At 35.6% G+C, this 15,759-nt stretch overlaps 1 protein-coding gene across 3 annotated transcripts in view; it reads left to right on the forward strand.

The window, feature by feature from the left end:
• The window catches only part of WWOX (WW domain containing oxidoreductase), a 506,706-nt gene that overhangs the window by 176,420 nt on the left and 314,527 nt on the right, over positions 1-15,759 (forward strand). The window lies entirely within an intron of this gene.

Consider the following 15,759-nt stretch of genomic DNA (forward strand, 5'->3'; position numbering starts at 1 on the left):
TTTTTCCCACATTACTATTTATTCCTTTCTATCTAAATAGCAGCTCCTAAAAATGACCCAAAGCAGTGGATCATCAGATAAGCAGTGTGTCAATGAATAGACTCCAGGAGAATGTGTACTTTTCTTGTTCCATTGGGAAGGGAAATAGGAAAAAATGACTTATCACTTGCAGAAAATTGTTATGGTGTGTTAGTCATTTCTTAGCTTTTGCTTGCTTTATCAGAAGGTACTAGTCCCTAAAACTTATTTACTTCTTAATAACCAATTAAAAATATTAAAAAGGGAAGAAAGGAGACAAAACCCCACATGTTTTTTGAGTGTTTTGGAGTTTTTTGTTGTCTGATACTAATGTAATGGGTGATCTTTTTTATTTTATCATTTAAAGGAATCTTTTGCAAGAAAATTAAATAATGTATAGTTCAAACCTTGATAAATAAAAAAATAAAATAATTAAAAGATAATATAAAAATATATAAAATATAAAAAGCTGTCCTTTACTAAGATAATGGTGGCAAAATCCTCAAAATACCTTTAATAGTAAAATATCTAGGTGCATATCTGTTAGTTCTGGCAGTAAAGGCAGTTCAGAAGATGCAGCAAGCATAACACAGGGCACGTAAAACTAAAATGGTGTATTTCTTAAATATAATGCTTATATTTAAACCACATAAATGAATTTATTGAAGAAATAAACATTTTTAGCCTTCTTTCTCGAAAAGTTCAGAATTGTCAGACTGGTTACAGAAGATGAAAAATCTTAAGGAGTTCCTTGACCTCTTTTATGATCCTTCTGTCCCTAAACTCCATCAATGACTTGAACTCTGACACTGAGAATGGTGAGATGCAATTCTTCATTCCAATGTCATAAAACCCAGCATTCTACTCTGGGCATTTCATTATTTCTTTTCATTCAAGTGTAGTTAATGTCAGCTAGTATCAGACATAAAAGGTGAGACTTTCACTTTCTCTAGTGAAACTTCTGGAACAATTTTAATGATATTTGACTACTATTCTGCTAAATTTCATCTGGTTTATTTATTTATTTATGGATTATTTCAATGTCACCGACATCACCCCCAAAACCTTTAAATATACTTCACATCATGAAAATTATCATTGCAATGGGAAATAGATTTGCACACGTGCAGATGCATTGTTATTAAGAAAATTGTAAAGAATAGTATTGCTTTAGGAAACCAGTATCGGCAGCTGTGAAAGGGGGACATGAAGCAGAGAACAAATGAAGTGACTAGGTGAGGATAAGAAAATGTCCCATGAATATCAGAAACCACCTCAGCCTCTGTTTTAGGCCAGTACTTCCAACAAGGAACCGTGTGAGCAGAAGACCATGGCACTTTGTCTTCCTGCCTATTTGATGCTCTGTTAAGGTAGAGAAAGATATTACTTGCTGATATGTTATATACTTCATTTTTAAATGATCATAAATTGTTGCCGGCACTTAATAAGTGTAGGTTTACAGTGCGAAGGAAAAGTGAATACACCAAGCCAGTAGAACAGTTATGGAAGAGGAAATATTACTGTACAAAGGAGCACTGAAAACAGTAGAATTGCTTATCTGTGAAGCAGCTGATAGGTTGGGGCATTAGAATGATTTCCAGAACAATAAATGGTGGAGAGACTATAATTTTAAATCTTCCACCTACAGTTCTACCCCTACAAAAACTGAGAAATGCAGATTTAAAACTTCTTAAAAGGAAGAAAAATAAAAAGCTCAAAAGGTCTCTCTGCTTGTGGAACTGCTGACCATATTTAAAGGCAAGCATTTAGTACATTCATAAATAAATACTGATGACAAAAGTATGCCAAGTAATGCAAAATATGTACTAAAGCTTCTTTTCAATAAATAGTCCTTTAGCTGAATACCACAAGATGCTTAGTAGAGCTTCAAGAACAAGATGCTTTCAGAGAAAATACCGTTCATAACATATTAGACCAGTGGTTGAATCCTTACGAGGATTCCTATTCTTCTCTATTTTTGTTTGTTTACATCAGGGAAAAATACTGTGTTTATTTTGGATATGTAAACTTGTTAATTTTCTTGCTGCACTTTTCCATCAGCCAAGCTGATAGCATTTTATGACTGTATTTCTCAAAAATCATGTTTCCTGAAGACACGTTTCGCTTCTAAATACTGCAGAGACTTCTCATATTACTAATATGAAACTAAGTGGCATCAAGGCAATGTTCACTCTTTCCAAAGCAGTTTACCACTGTGACATTAATTTATAGTACTGAGCAGTGCAGAAGGTTTCATCAAACTAAGAGGTTAGTTTTGCTTTGTTACAACCAATGGTGGGTGTTCATAGAATATGTTTTTATATAACCCTTCAAAGAGTTTTCAGGAAATAACAGCTAGCATGTGATGAAATAATAAAAAGAGACATTGCTAAAATTTTAAGTGATTTATACAGAGCATTATACTTCATAGATTTTGAATTATGCTACATTTTATTTATGGTTTCACTTTGTTCTTGCAAATTACATTCTGCTTGGTCTTATGAAACTACACATGGCCAGAAAGGGATGCAGTGGAGCTTATAAGGGTCCCATCTTAACTTGCAAAAGATTAAGCAACTTCCTTGAAAGATATGATGGGTTCACAGCAAAGACTGAGTTGGAAGAATTTGGAAAGAAGATGAAGAAATATCTCTCCTTTAATTGAGGGGCACATCAGCTCTGTCATGCTCTTTCTACCCTGTAGCAACAAGTTACATAGAATTACTCTTTGATATTTTGGGATTTCATTTGTGACTAGTTTTTAAAATATGGTATGTCTTCTTAATGTCTGGTAAAAGAGGAAATACAGCACTCAGTAGGCAGTAACCACTGGTGTGATGATTACATGCAAAGTCTCTTCAGATTCCCTTGTAGGAGGCTCAGCATTAGAAGAGGAAAAAAACTATGAGGAAGAAGTGTAAACATACTTTTGTTTTCTTGTATATTCTCTTAAAACACCCTTTGGTGGTGCCACAGAAAAGTCTCTGATATTCTTGCCCTCAAAAATCATCTAAGCAAAAGAATTACTGTTGTCCACTGTGGTGTCCACTACGGACACACCTAACTGTAGTGATGATTTATTCCCTATATTTTTTGGAAATTTAACTGAAGGGCCTTAGTTAAGGGCTTTGTCTTCTCTATTGCTATTTACACTCTAAAAGACAATTCAGCACATCTGTGATTCACATACCTTAGTTAAGTGTGTGAAACAAAGGGGGATGAATATGGCTCACTTTTTAGACTGTACAATATCAGAGATTTGGATTAGGGGATCTGATTTCTTGGCTTCCTCCGTAACCACTTGGCATCCCTTCATTTTCTTCATTGCTGAGGACAGCTGTCGACATACTTGGTTTCTTGGTTTTAATGCAGACCAAAAAGTCATTACATACATGGAGTTCTTTCCTCCAGAACAAGAATCTCAAACATCTAATGCAACTTCTGTGTTTTTGTTTTTAATCAAGTATCCCATTTGTTACTGACAAAGGGACAAGGCTTTTTCAATAGCTCAGTGAACAATGGCAATCTTTCCTGTGGGCAATATATGGAGAATCAGTAATATATAAAATGCCTGTCTGGATGACTGTACTGACACACAGTATCTGTAGTTGTTACAGGTGTAGGCAGTGCTTACAGCTCAGGTGGCAGTAGACAGAAAATTACATTAAATTAATATGTAAAATACAGTCACATTTAGTGTTTAATGCCTTACATATACTGAGACACATAGCATGCTTTGGGTCATACAATCTCTACTACTTTTGCCCAGTTATGTCACTGATTTTGTAACACGACCTGGGCAACAGGGCAAATGTGTGTGCTGCCTCCTTTCAACCTTTTGTTTTGTTCTGTTTTTACAAAGTAAAGTAGCATTTTATAAGTGTTGAATTGGCAGCTGGGGAATTTGAAGCTTCCTTGTATTTAAAACAACCAAATAAAGAAAAACAACCAAGCAAAAACAGAAAAAAAATAATGAGAAAGTGTTAGAGAGAGGAAAAAAGAAAGTGCAATGTGGCGAGGAATAACTAGCTCAAATTGTATGGTCTGAGTTATGCAGCGGGTCATATTAGATGGTCGCAAAGAGCCCCTTTTGGCTGTAACAACTATAAATTTTTGAAGCATAGTGCAGGCTTCCCAGCACTGCAATTTCATCCTGACCTGAAGGGGTGAAAGGGTGAAGTTTCCATGCCCATTCACTGCCTCTCCAGCAGCCTGAGTCTTCCTGGCTTCTGAGCTGTGAAAAGCTGGATGGCAGGAGCTGGCCTGAGACCACAACTCATTTCACAGAAGCAAAATTACATTGTTGTATGATAATTACTTGTGGTCGCTAGCCACTCATGGTGTACTCAAGCTAATAACATGGAGGAAGAGGGCTCTGTCCCAGTACTGGCCCTGTGAGCTGTTTGCTCCAGTTGTTCATTTTTATTATATTGAAATAATGTATTTAGGCAGAATTTTCAGTATTTCACTCCTTACAGTGTTCTCTTGTTTCCAGTTATTGAAAAACTCATATTGCTACAGGTGTGTCTTTCTCATTTGTTGTTTCTTTGTGTCTTCCTGTCCATGCCGAAAATCAGTCCATTAGCTTAGTTCTGTGTTGTTACTCGTTTCAAGAAAAAGATCCTGGGTTTCATCTCTGCGTGTCCTGCTGCTCATTCTGTCACATTTTCTTGTTTGCTGGTGTTTAGCCAACACTTAAACAGTTTGGACAGAAGGACTTTTTCAGAGGGGAAAGGGTTTTGCTCCTTTAAACATCTCACTCCCATATGTGAAATTGTATATAGCGGCCAAATCATAGCTTAACAGTCTGAAATACTAGCTTGCTGGAAGCTATAGGAATGATGTCTTTAGTGCTATCCAGAGATGCTGTTCTAAAAGAGAAATCCCGCACTCAAAGTGTTAACACTTTTTTTTTGCCTCTTTGTGCCATAGAATTTGGGGAAAAATAAGCAGAAGCTAGGGCTCAGGATCCCATTTAACAGTTTTTGATGTGTTTAAGCCCTGACTTGCCTGCTGGCTTGACTTTAGTACTGAGATGATGTATAAGTAAAAGTGAAGATTAGAGACATTGTTCAGGAGAAAAATAGAGTCTAACAGGTTGGTCCTAGGTTTTTAGCCCTTTCTCCAAGTCTGCAAACAAAATCTGTAAGTCATTCAGGTGCTGGCTTGGTTTGTCTTTCATGGAGCATGGTGAGGTTACGGTCTCTACTGGAGATCTGGCAGCTTGGTCAATTACGTATTTTTTTCAACCAAATTATTTTGTGTAATAACTATAATGTTAATGGAACTATATGTTATGGTTGAGTTAAGATTTGTCAGTTTGAAAATAAACGTCTTGGCTTCATTTCGACATTTGCCTTTCAGCATCAGTCCGTTAACCTGTCACACGCTATAATTTCATTAAAACCATCATTTAATTGTAAGTTAATGTACAGCTATCTTTTACAGGAGAGCTTTACATACTGTCTGAATAATTTCAATACAAATTTTCAACTGATATGATTCAAATAATATGAAACACTAAATGCCCTCTAAACCCCTGTTTATGAATTCAGTACTGAGAAATAAGATGCAACAGCCGCATTACTGTGGCACTATAACAAGGAGAGAGTTTTTCAAATTATAATAAAATGAAAGAATAATGACCTAGGTATATATTTGTATATCTCTGTGTGTCTCGTACCTACAGCATTGAGATGTACTTCATATGTAATTGGGAGAAGTTTCCATTATTAAAAGGACAATGCAATCAGTGTAAGCTCTATATGGCTGAAGAAGAATTAAAACCTACATGGTAATAGCTTTAGTGCGAGTCACAAGGAGACACGTACTTTATATATGAAATATATAAAGCTTTTTTCAAAATAAATTCTAGGTAACATTCAACCTGACTGACTCTTTGGAAGCTGTGTTGATATATTCGTTCAACTCGCTTGCACTCAAAAGCTTTTAAACAGAGTATCACTTTTTTTTTTTTTTTAATTTTATTTTATTCATGCTAATGTAATTCCTGCCTTTAATCTCTTCAGGGTTTCACTTTAAGTCATGATATACAGTTCAGGAGAATTTGGATCATCCGTTAATCATAGTATCTGTACTTTTGAGTGTGTCTACATTTGTCCATATCTTAAATCAGTCACTTGGCAACAGCAGAGATCTGGGGATAGTCCCAGATGGTTGACTGAAGAGGCCTTACTTATTAAACTAGTTTCCTGCAAGAGTATATATGGATTTATGTAATGTGTGGCATGCTGAAAAGAAAGCGATAGAAAATTAGCATAATCACTAAATATGATCCTTTTAGAATTTCTGCTGGAAACATAGGCATGGATAAGTATATTGAATTATGGCATGTGCTTAGTAGAATAATTAACTAAAAACACCTGTGCTAATACAAAAAAAAAAAAAAGAAACAAAATGATGTAGTCAAGTATTCTCTTGTAATTAATTTTTTTCTATGAATCTGTATTCACCAAGGGATTGAATTAAGGTTTCATAAACAATCTAGATTTGGTATTTTCTAAAGTTTAAGGAGTTTGTTTTATTCCTTCATTATATGCTCTTTATTTAAAAGATGGGGGGCAGGTTGAAAACCTTACGGAGTAGTTAGTAGATTCTGGATTCTTTCCTTTGAAGTACTAACACTGTCCTTTGAGCTGAGCTAATCATTTCTAACAGTAATCATGGGTTGCTTCTTTCTCAACACACCATCAAATTGTGAGTCATGACATATTTACATTTATTTTGTAAATACTTGTGAAATTTGAACAGTGCTGACACTGGCACATTCTGTACAGGTTTTGAAATACAGTGATGTACCTTATTCTTTTTTATTTCTTTTTCCACCAAAGTCTGATTTCTTCTTCTAAGACCTCTCTGTTTTTTTTCCTTTTTGTTTGCCTTATCCTCTAAAATCCTGTTTTTCCCACCCCAAGTTATCCCTTTCATCTTCAGTCTTTTAAACATTTTGTTCCACTCTTCTTTGCCTTTTTGTTGTTGTTGTTCTAGTTTTCTTTTATTCTACCTCTTTCTTGCTTATCCAAAGCTCTAATTTCCTGTATTTAGAGGAGTGGGAGAGGGCGTTTCCATACTTGCCATGAGGTCACTAAGATGCAGACTGCACCAAGCAAGTAGATGTTTTGTTTCTCCAGCTTTGGACTGCGGTTGGTGACTTACAAGGTCACTCTCTGCCTTAGAGACTTGGAGGTTTCCCAGAAAACACTTGTAAGATTTTTCTTTTTAACGTGTATTTTTCCCTTGTTGGCTTTTTGGAAATTATGAAAGCACATTGCTGAAACTTTCCCACATAAGCTGTGTCCCATAGACGGCTGTAATAGGAAACTTTGGTGAGAAAAATCATAACTTGCTAAATTTATGAGCAACTATACTGAAGCCTTGAAATGGGAAGTGTCAAACATCCTGAACAGGAGACCATTTCACCATCAACTCTATAAGTAACAACTTTTAATTTAAGAGATGGATAAAAATTATAATATCAAATCTTCAGTCCTGCAAATCAATTTATGACTGTTCTGGGTTACTGACTGTGAAAACATTTGAGCAAGTGCTGTGTTATTTTTCTGAGAGAATAGTTGGAACTAAATATATGTATTTTTAAAAGCTGAAGAGAAAAAATCAGTTTTCATTTCTGTGTTCAGCCCTTTAACTAAAACAGTATGTGGTGTTTTAGCAGTCAGATTTCTAATTGAATTGAAGTTTCTAATGTTTGGGCTCAGTTTATGCTGTTGAGAACAAAAAATTACTTGAAATATAACCATCTATCATGCTCTGTGATCTTTATGCACTGAAACAGACCTAGTGGCTGAAGTGTTGTATTCTTCTTGATATTCTATGAAAAATGTGCTTTCTACCATGATTTTAGTGAAAGCAGATGAGGCCATGGAGGCACAATGGGAATGACTATGAAAGAGACTAAGATCCCTATTAATTTTGGTAACAAAGCTGTATGTAAATTTTGGTTTTTATTAATTCAGAATTAGTTTAATCCCAGTTGTACAAAGGTTACAGTTTTCTTCTATTTAGACAAACAACTTCCTCCTGTAAATTGTGATGTGATTTATATGAATCTACCTACTGTCATAAAGGATCCCCCCAAAGAATATGCATCTTCTAAATATTCTCAATCATAATAAATAAGAACTTTTAAAGTAGTTGTAAATACAGTGGTATATTTATATAAAGTTTACTAGTGGATAAATTCATTTAAAATATTTACTATTAGTCAAACAAGGAAATTATCTCCTCTGGTTTTTTTTATGTCATTAATAGCACCCACAAAAGTCTACCTACCAGTCAAAGGTAGGCTTCAGATATCAAGCATATACACAGCACGGTTACAAAATACACCTGCTGAGAGTGGCTAATTAGCACAATTTATAATAGTGGCACATACAAACATAGTGTTTGTATTAGTTTTTATACGCTGAACACACACAGTCACATTTTGCTGTTTGCTCAAGCCCAGTGACAGAGCGCGTGGTGTTTTGGAGTGCAGGTTTCTGGGTTGGACCAAGTTCATCTCAAATTGGCGTGGAAAGGTTGTACATTTGTTTTGCATTAGTGCAAATTGGACAGTTGTGTGTGTATAAGTGACTTTCATTCGGATATAAGGCCATGTATACTTCTTTAAGTTATGCTAGTGTTTATACTGGATGAAATTTAACTTGTGCAAAAATCTGATGGGGTTAGTGAAGGAGACAGAGCCTGACTCTCCTCTGTGGTGTCTGGTGACAGGACAAGAGGAAATGGACACAAATTGAAATAACTGGAAATTCCACTTAAATTAAAACCAAAACAATCCCCTTTCACTCTGAGGGCAGTCCAACACTGGAACAGGTTGTCTAGACAGGTTGTGGAGTCTCTGTCCTAGGAGCTACTGAAAACCCAGCTGGGCACAGTCCTGAGCCTGCTCCAGCTGACCCTGCTTTGAGCACTGGGGACTAGATGATCTCCAGAGGTCTCTTCTGACCTCAGCTGTTCTGTGACACTGTGAAATTTGGAAAGTGGTATATATGCATTTGCAAACATATTACATAGTGTAATACAGTATCTAACATATCTAGCATATTACATTATTAGTGTTGCTTGAGGCAACACCAATAAAAGGTTGACTTCAACTGCTTATTTCAGTCATCCTCTGAAGAATTCTGTCCTCTGCTAAATCAATGAATTTATGAAACATTATTCTTCTCAGTTAACCTCTCCTCACAGTTATTGCTTGTTTACTGGCAGTTTTCTACAGTCATCATACAGCTTTACTGGCTCAAATTGTACAATATTTCTAAAAGCATTCACTTTTTGGCTGGGGGCAAGTGTCTGAGAATAAGCGGTATCAGATACTGTCTCCTGAGAGATCAGGATAACACCTGTAAGAAACAATGCATTAACGAGAAGTGCAGATTTCAGTAAGCAAATAATTTGTATACATGATTAAATATGTATTGTATTAATAACTGCCTTAAAAGGAACATTTCTCATATTTCAATTTAGTTGCAATGAATTGAAGTATCAGTTGTGAAAACCATTGCTATTGGATTTGAAATAACCATCTATTTTAGATAATCTGGGATTAGCCAAAGGCTAAATTTACAGATATTCTCTGTGACCTTGGTCAAGTCAGTATTCCCAGGATAAAACCGTGGGGGTATTTACTTAAGTTCTCTGAGTGTTGTTAAGAACAGTTCAAAGAAGCTTAATGAACCTCAGCTCCATTTACGTTCGCTGTCATAAAAGGTTCATAAATAGGCCCAGCTTGTATCCAAGAGAGTTTAGGATGTAGAAAGCTAGATAAATTAGATCTATTTCTTCACTTGGAGACCTGGAATGCTTTTTATTATTATTATTATTATTTTATTTTTTTCCCAGATCTCATGGAACTTTCCTAGTTGGCTATCTTTGAAAGGTCAAGCTTAAATACTTTGTCTAACCAGTTATCAACTAAAATTCCAAAATCCTTAGTCATGTTTCACATTTAAAGAGTAGTGCTCAACTTTGATATATTTCTAAAATACTAACAAGTGGATTTGTTTGAACTCCCAGGATTTTGTTACATATATTGCAATAGCATTCCAATTAGTTATTCATTTTTGACGTATTCAGCATGCAATGCTGAATTTTAGAAAGTGATTTTTGATTTTTAGAACTGCCATCACAAAATGTCATTGTGCTGTAGGAAAGATGATGTATGAGAACACTTGTTGCTGCATGTGATTTCTTGGATTAGTACTAAACCAGTTTTTACTGTGTTGTAAATATTTTTTCAAAACACAGCCACATTTCTCTGTGGTCTTTTAGAGAAATGGTGTAACTCAACATATTTATATTTAGAATTTGACAACCCTGAAAAAAATTAGGCATTAGAGATATTAAATAAGGGAAGAGACACTTGGAGATGTTTTCATAATTTTTCCTGACAGCATTATAATCAAGCCAAATCTACAAGTATCTTAGTATTATAGATTTTTATTGCAATAAAGAGTCAAGAAAGAGAGATATGACATTCTGTTATTATTGACTACAATGCAGAGAAAAGAAATAAATGATGTCTTACGAGGGGATCCATTATGGACCTTCCTTTCCTTTCTAAGTCAAGCATATGAATATATGATGACACATTACTGTACATTCAAGTGAAAAATGAAAGAAGGTGGCAATGGGAAGCCATTTTGAATAATGCCAATAATTTTTATTTTTCATTCTGCTATATAAGGTAGTATGAATTGTACCTTATTTTTCATGTTATTTACGATAGGATATTTTTTATTCTGAAATAGTTTGTTTATGAGGTACGGACAACTGTGATGGCAAAATAACAGAAAAAATATTCAGCAGCACAAGTCCATGAGCCAGAGGTCCAGCTAAACCATGGCTATTAATCATCACCGTCCATTATTTACTGAGGATTCATTCATTGTTCCATAAAGGTATCTAGAGGGTCAATTAGAGACAACAGACAGGATTTTTCAAAGACACAGGAGGGTCAATTAGGCCCTCCTTGTAATTTTCTGCTTTAACAGCAAATGCCAGCCTATACTGCAACATATACAGTGGAGTTTAGAATTAAATAGTGTGGGGATTTTTGTTGTTGTTGTTTTTAAGCTGTTACTTTGCAGCCAGTATGGATTGGAATATTATCAGTCCTTGATTAAAACAAAAGAAAAAATTTATCACTACAATTGATGAGAAGCACAGATTTGTCTTTTAGAGCCAGAGTAATGCAAGTGACCCAGAAATACCTAGGATGGAACAGTCTGTACTTATCATAGTAGTGAATCAATTCTCTGCAGGTAGGACCAGACACAAGTAATATTGCTAAATACTACTGTTAAAAATTTAAAAGAATTTGATGCAAAATTCTGTTTGTAATTATTTTTGCATCAACTGCTTGCTTAAAGCTCAGAATTAATAATAGATGTGAGATCTTAATATAAACTACGGTTACATTCATTCATGCAGAGATGGTTATTTCAGAACAGAAAGTAGAAAATAGAACTAAAATACATAAACACGTGTTAAATATACAGGCATATGTACTTATACACACACACACCAAAACTCTTCCAAAGTAGCAGGAGATTGGCTTCACTGGCTTATGCCTTAGCTAGGGACAGGATTTATAATAAGACAGTCCAGAAAAAGTGCTAGTTTGTTTTGTCTTGATGTAGCACCAGCTCTTCAGCAGATTTAAGGCCACCTATGAACATGGGTGCTGTACATGAGATATCTGTACTGAAGTTCTTTCTTTCAGACTTTTTGAGTCTAGTTTTTTCATAAGAAATGGTTGGCCTGCTCTTCTGTGTAGGTCTGAAAATCTTGGCTATTTTTCTTCTCTAAACTTTCATTGGATTAAGTTACCACTGTTTTTAATGCTTCTTAAGGTCTTTATTAACTGCAAGCAGCCTCTATGACTATGGTGTGTTAGACTTGTAAAGATTTTTATCTTTACAAATGGGGTTTTTGGAGTGTCTGAGTATTTGATGGTCTCCTGTGAGAGTAAATCTCAGAGTGTGCTACATCAGTTTGATCCTCGTCGTCCTCTGAAACCCCCTATTCTCTGTAGGGTTTCAGCAGAGAGTTCTAACTAATGACTTAGGGCCAAATTCTGCCCTTAGATGTGGGCATGTAATTCTCATTGATTCCAGAGGGACTTCTATGAGCATATCAGAGAGAACAATTTTGTTCTTAGTGTGTGAAATTATAGCACAAACGGACAAAAGAGTCTCATGCACATTCATCTTAGTGACTCCAAGCTTACAGGAACGCGATACTAATCCACCCGCTTTTCTTTTTGTTCAGTTTGTGCTGTTTCTTGCAGATCACCCCAATTCTTCAGCTGTCACCTGAATCTACATTTTTTATATTATTTTGTCTTCAGAACTTTGCTATTGTGCTTTGGAGAAATTAGTAACATGGAAATTAATGTTTAAATAGCATAAGTAACAAAGACACTTGTAAAAGATTTTTTTTTTTTTTTTTTTAGAATTCATGGTACAACAACAATCTTGTTCATATTCTGTAGGGAATTTGTTTGCAAAGACTGAAGACGAAGATAGATGTGTGAGTGAATGTCTGTAGAATGGTTTCATACTTGCACAGAGAAAATAGAGGTGGGCTTGCATCACGCTTTTCCTCTGTGACAATATGACGTGATGAAGCATTTTGTCTATATGCAAATAGGACAGATATCTCAATCTTGAATTATTCAGTCTCTATTTATACTTTCAGGTTTGATATTCAGCATTCAGCCCTTTGGGTTCTTTGGATTTGCTTATCATCCACTGTTTGTATTCTGGGCCTACACATAAGGAAAATCATCTGTTTGCATTATCATTGTGGGAATTTGTCTCGTGGCTGAAAATTTTGGGCTGGAGGTTTCTATCTCTTGAGCTGATTGCTTACTAGACTTTTGCCAGTTTTGGATTTGCCTTTTACAAGGCCATGTACTGATAGGACAAGGGGTAAACATTTTAAACTGAAAGAGGGTGGACTTAGATTAGCTAGTCAGAAGAAATTCTGTGATGTGAAATTGGTGTGTTACTGCTCACCAAAATCAAATTATTGTATATGTATCTGAGGAACCCAGACATCTTCAGCATATGTAGAATTAACTGTATTGTATGCCATATTTTCAGTTTAGTAACTTTAATTTCCTAGTGTGATGCCATTCATGATCTTAGTTTCAAGGATCTGACTGAGGCAAACCTTTGAGGTTTTGCTCCCATCTCAACTTTTTAAAAGACATTTGTGTTCTGTAGCAAAAGGCCTATTGTTTTTATCTTCCTCAGTGATTATAGTGTCCACTTCAGTCTGGGATTCTGCCCAAGATAAGTTGGAATTTTGTACGTTGCAATTTAGCTAGAAATGCAGCAGTCCTCATATAGTGAATTGTATAGTTTATAAAAAAAATCCTGTTGTAAAGTTGTCTGGTAAGTCTTCAGAAAGCTAAGTGATACCAGTGTTATTTCTGAAACTACTAATGGAATCACCATGATTGTCCAGGGAAAACTAATTTATAATTCTGAGCATTTAATTTATATATCACTTTGCCAAAGCTTTCTTTAAAATCTATTTTCTAATATGAATTAGAAGAATTTGCCATATTATTATTATTATTCTTAACCTGCACCTGTAGTTGAATACATAATCCACCATGATTTATCTTTATGTAATGTTCTGTTTTCATGTTTGTGTAATATCTACCGGCAGATAGTCATTTTCTCCAGCTGGTTCATTTATTATACTTATTGGATGGATGTCTTTTGTTATTGTATTGTAACTTAAATATTGATCCCTATTATATGAAATTCTCAGTCTTTGCTATTCAGTTACAGTTGGTCAGAAAAACCAGTTGACAGTCTGAATTCAAACAAGAGGGTTGCACATGCAAACTGTCATCAAGGAACACTCACTAATACTACTGGGACATCACTACTCGCTTGTTCTATTATAGAGATTATCTATTATTTTATAACTTCTGTATGACTGCAACCTCTCCCCTCCCAGTTTGCAAGGACAGTATTGGTATTCTTGAAATTTTTCTATAACAGATGTCAAAATAAAAAAGAATAAAAATCGTGTATGGTGGTTTTTAAAGTAGGTTGATACAGAAAGATGGCTAGCAGCTCAGCACAGGGATTAGGCAGCAGTGGTAGAAATAAGAAGGTCCCAGAAGCAGATCACAGACAAGAACTGAAAAGATAATGAGCTGCTCTGCACAGGTGCCACTTTGAACATGTGCAGTGAGGAAGGGGTTATTTGCATCTTTGTCTGAATTGCATTTGGTATAGGGTGAATTTTGCACAGGTCATATTTTCTAATGGTGGATTGGAAAATGCAAGTCTGTGCGAACTGCAGGTGAGCTGGAAATGGAATTTGGTTGTTGAAGGAAAGATCTATCCAGCATACCTCTTCTAAATGTTGCTTCATATTCATATGCCTCTTTGGGCTATTTGTAAAGGAAGGACAATCATGTTTACTCATATTTTTGTAATGCTCTGAGTTTCACAAAGGAAAGCACACTGAGTAAGAGGGAAGAATTACCATTCATCAAAGTTTTCAAATGAAAATATAAAGGTACATGGGAATGGTTAACTCCTGATTAGTTTGTGTGACAGGCACGGTTGTGTTCATCACTGCCTTTTATTTTCCAGTTCTCTATGACATACTCAGTTCTAAAAGGAAGGTAGTGTGAAGTATGACTGTGTTTTATAACTACATTAAAAGAAACAAAATCCTGATTAAGTAATTAAGTAAAAATAATGATCTTCCTTGTGCTGAAATGATTTCGTCTCTCCCAAGGCTTTTTGTATTATGCCTCATATCTGCAGGAAGTTGTTGGGCTGATGTGCCCGCACCTTTTGGCTGCCTGGGTCGTGTTCTTGTTCCTTAGAGCCAGGTCTTTTATTTGCTTCCTTGAAAAAGAAACAGTGCAAAACAGTTACATCAGGGCTAAAAATATGCAGATAAAGAGAAAACAATTTTTAACTGCTACATTAAACCTTTGTATCCACTGAATTGCCCTTCACCAACTATGCACATCACTGAAATCCTTCACAAACACTTGTCTGTGGTCAGATTCAGCCACTCTTCTTTGAGCTGAGAAGTACCATATGCTTCAGGTAACCTCTCGAAAGCAGTTGCCAGTGGGACTACTTTTGTAAATGCTCACCAGCGTGAGCAAAGGTTACACAATCTTGCCCGTGGTGAATAATAATGTCAAAGAGCCATTAACAGTGCAGAGTGACAAAGTGTGGAGAGATCCATCAGCTCATCCTGTGTTTAATGAAACAGAAATGAACATCGTATTGCCCTTGTTTTCTGTCAGATTTTCCAGGTCTCCATGAGGCTTATTAATCTTTGGGTGTAATGGAAAATGTGTTGCTATGTTACATACTACAGCAGCCTTTGCGCTCAAAGGATTGAAGGCATTATTAGTCTTTGTCTTATTTACATAGTGTACTTGGGTGCGTGCTAGCAGAGCTGCACTTAGAGCACAGTGGAGAGTGCGGTTAGAAAATGTTTGTGGATTTCTGAAGTGTGTACTAATGCATCTGACCAGATGGCTGCGTGGTAAGTATTTCAACCTGAAGTAATGATCAGAAGCCCTTTTGAGAAACACTGACAGCACATGGCACAGACCTTGGAAATTTCCTGGTAAGAAAAATACCAAATAGGAGGAGTTGCTTGATAATCTTATTTTAATGCACCCCAAAAATATATGAT

The sequence above is a fragment of the Oxyura jamaicensis genome, chromosome 11 (assembly GCF_011077185.1).
Source record: "Oxyura jamaicensis isolate SHBP4307 breed ruddy duck chromosome 11, BPBGC_Ojam_1.0, whole genome shotgun sequence".
In the NCBI taxonomy this organism is placed as follows: Eukaryota; Metazoa; Chordata; class Aves; order Anseriformes; family Anatidae; genus Oxyura; species Oxyura jamaicensis.